This window comes from Pieris napi, chromosome 17, assembly GCF_905475465.1.
Source record: "Pieris napi chromosome 17, ilPieNapi1.2, whole genome shotgun sequence".
Lineage (NCBI taxonomy): Eukaryota > Metazoa > Arthropoda > Insecta > Lepidoptera > Pieridae > Pieris > Pieris napi.
The window spans coordinates 8,162,037-8,166,145 of NC_062250.1; the positions used below are offsets into that span (position 1 = coordinate 8,162,037).

The following is a 4,109-nucleotide window of genomic DNA, read 5'->3' on the forward strand; positions in this document are numbered from 1 at the left end:
GCTAGAGTCATTTGCATATTAACTCATTTGCATAATTAAAACACCCTTACCTTGGGATATGTAATAACTCCTCTTCACTGTTAACATAATTTTGTTCCACGTCGAATAAATTTAATAAAAATAAAGGAATATTTATGAAATGAATGTTTTATGTAAGGCGCTATTCCTTTTAAAACCATTCATACATTTTTAAATTAATAATTCCATCCATAAAGTATATAAAATAACAGTGGAAATTTTACAAAACGAAATAAATAGTGTAATAATTTAATACAATCTATGTATACTTCACGATAATTCAAATTCAGTGAAAAGAACCTATTACATAATAAGGTTGTTAAGATTAAAATAGGATACAAGAAGCCATAGAAGTATTATATTACGGGAGCCCAGCATTCTAATTACTGATTTTCAAAAACCTACACGCCAGATATTTATATTATCTGTAATGAGAATTACAAATAAAAAACTATATATGAACTGAACGTAACGTTCGAAATTATTTTCATATAAAAAATTGTTTTGTTTAACAAAAGCTTGCCAACGCTTTTACTGATACATTGGAACATAAAGAAATAAATACATGCTTTAATGTGACAAGCACTAATAGACAATTATAACAATCACGAAGGGAAACATCGAATAAAATATTATAAAAACTGAAGAATAATTTATCTTTAAGTATGTATATGGTAACCATGATAACGATAAACTACTTCACTATAAAGATCAAGTTTTTTGTTTTATTGTATTACTTACATAAAAAGGGATTAAGTTATATGGTAGCATGCCTTAAGCGTGCCACAAGTATAGCGTGCCATATGATTTAAATCTACTATATAAAAATAAGTCGGGTTTTCCTTCCTGACGCTATAACTCCAGAACGCACGAACCGATTTCCACGGTTTTGCATTCGTTGGAAAGGTCTCGGGCTCCGGGAGGTTTATAGGAAAGAAAATTCAGGAAACATTTCAACAGAAAAGCGGGATCACCAAACGAAATGTTACATAAAACGAAGCCATCTGGTGGCGAAACGGAGTTCGACGAGTTTGCTAGTTCACCATAAATTAGAATTTCGCTGGTGGAATTAAAGAGGTTGGAACGACACTATTCTGTTTTAGATACAGAGCAAAATGTTCGATCAGGTGTATCTTATTTTTACATTCTAAAGAATTATGAAAAAATAATATTTAATAAGAAAATATCAAATTCAGGTTGTGATGCAATTTCGTGATCGCATAATATTATTCGAATGCAAATGAATGCAAGCTGTTTGCATACACTTGATATGAATGCTAAAAGTTATTTTAATATTTTCATAAATATTTAACTGCTTAGAGTATTTATTATAAGTACGAAATTAAGAAGCGCTTAGAGAATTAAGCTAAGAGACTAGAATTGTCAATTATGCTAATGTCCGAACCATAGAATGTCCAAACGCCATTTCATTGTCATTGTTATTTTACGTTTTCCATTTAGTAATTTTAAATATATCATAATATCGTAGGTGCTTATAATTTTCATCTGTGCTTTTATGTACATTGATAAATAATAACAATAATCAAATCTTGATAAATAATAATGATCTTTTAGTGAAATTGGTAACAAAATAGTTCAACTCAAAATTCTACTAAACAAGGAATTACGCTATTTTTAGTCCCACTAAAGCTTAGAACTTTAATATGTTACTTTATTATTTATTATAAAAATATATACAGAAAAAAAATAAACACTAGGCCCCACCGAGATTCGAACTCGGGATCTCCTGTTTACTAGACAGGCGCTTTAACCAACTAAGCCATGGCGCCGATGAACACTATACGCGAATTTATGGACTGGTTGACTTTGTTTAATTTAATTAGTTCACCTTGACTTGATTTGTAAAAAGCTACATATCTGTCTTGCCGCGTCATAATCCCGCAAGGTCAGGGATGGTTTACGGCAATGAAGATTGTCGTCTATATACGTAATAGGTATTTTAAACACAAGTACATAATAATTCAAAGCTTATTAATAAAAACTTTAATTTTGACAGGACTGCTTTTCGTCGAGGATTTTGTTATACGTTATACGGTTTGATAGAAATTAATTATAAAAATGGTTCGTAAGCAAATTATGAACTTTATTTTAACATTTGTTTCACAAATATTGTTAAACATTTAGAAACAATTTTAATATGATAAATAAGTAGGTACATATATTATATTATAATGTAATTTGTACCTCTAAAATTTGAGAATTCTCTCCTATTTTACTCTTTAATTACAATTTATAAAACGTTTTACATTTTTGTTTATATATATTATTATTTATGTTTTTTTTCTTTAGATTTTACTTTATTTAATTTTAGTTATATTTACATGTTTATGAGTTTTTTTGTTAATTTACTTTACCCACTGTAGGTGTTTCTTTTTTTATTGTTCCATATTAGGGTTGCCTTGAAGAAATCGCTTGTTAGCGATAAAGCTGTCTGCCCACTATCCAGGACAGACACCTTAAGGCCGCCCGTTGTCTAATAACTTACGTAACCTGCTTTTTTTTTGTTTTTTATGTGTATGATTTTGTATATTATGGTAACGAAGTGTAAATAAATAAAATAAATAAATAATAACCTCTATTTTATTATTTAATGATAATGCTAAATAACTGTGAACTGTAGTGTTTTTAATTTCCCGTCTTCAGCTTAGTTATAGTGTTTCTTATGTCACTCTTCATTTTGGTCTGTATTTATCTTGACTTTAACACAACTAAACAGCTGTCATTGACATTCCATGAATTTTGTCATTTTTGACAGAACCACAAGCTTATGACCGTCAATGCTGAGACTCTTATTTAAATCTTGGAACACGAATATTTGTATGTATACGATTAATAATAAAAATCTAATCATAAAACTCATTATTCTTCATTATATAAAGTGAAATTTTAAATTCATTTAAAGATATAATAACCTTGTTAATACAAGTTCTTAATAAAAATCCATTTCTTTTAATCTCTTGCGATGTTTGTGTTAATTAGTAGCCGAGCTCTCTGGTCTTAATAAATGAGGAGAGATGTGTCGTCATTAGGAGAGCTGTGACGTCATTTAAACCACGTCCCGCCAATAGTCTGCATTTAAATAATTCATTTGCTCCTCTGTGTTCGACGGAAATTATTGGCAATAACGCAATAATAGTTTTAAATATTGGGATTTTTTTAGATATTAGAAAAGCTTTTAGTATTATATGCTTTGATATTTATATTAATACAATAGCGACCCGTCCTGGCTTTGTACGGGCAACCGTATATTCGAAAAATTATAGACCTTCCCCATGAGTTCTAGATATTGGGGAAAACCGAGTTTGAGTTTGTCGCAAACAGACAGAGCGATGCCTCCAATTAACACTACTCTAACTCGAAATTCGTAGGTTTACAGGAGAAGCAATTGAATGAAAAAACTTGATAAAATCTTTATTATTACAGACATATTTATGATTTTTTTAATGTGACTAGCTGATTTACTCTTGCTTCAAACCCCATTTATAAAATATTGTTAATCTTTTTGGTTTTAAAGTTAGCACCAGTTAGCGGAATGTAACAGGTAAAACTCCAGTTCAAGATGAGAATACATTCCGCTAACTCACACTTGGCGGAATATATTAGGAAATGTTAGATAATACAGAAAAACAAATGAAATCCTATGAATAATAAAAAACAATATATTAGTTATGTCAAAAATCGAATTTGTAACTTGTTTACATTATTTTATCCAATATTTTCTCCTAATAACACCGATTTATATCAATTTATAGAAGTTGGAGTTTTGTAGTTTGGAATAAAAAGAAAATCTTCTGCCGTGTTACAAGCTGCTAATAAATATATAGCGTAATGTAACTCATGGTGTGTATGGACTTAGCGTTTTGTATTAGTAGATATCAAAGAAAAACAGGATTTTATCCAACTATTTTTGTTTTAAAATAGACAATTAAAACATGTACCTAATATTTATAATACTTCTGAAAAACATTGTAAAATTTTTATTCTAATTATGTAGCAGGAATGTATAAAATATGGAAACAAAGTTTACTTTAAATAGATATTTATTTATTTTGATTATAAATATTTATAAA

General features: G+C 28.9%; 1 non-coding gene across 1 annotated transcript; it reads right to left on the bottom strand.

Moving 5' to 3' along the window:
• Positions 1 to 1,734: 1,734 nt before the first annotated feature.
• Trnat-agu lies at positions 1,735 to 1,808 on the bottom strand. Its single transcript has one exon. It is a non-coding gene; the product is annotated as a tRNA-Thr (tRNA).
• Positions 1,809 to 4,109: the final 2,301 nt, after the last annotated feature.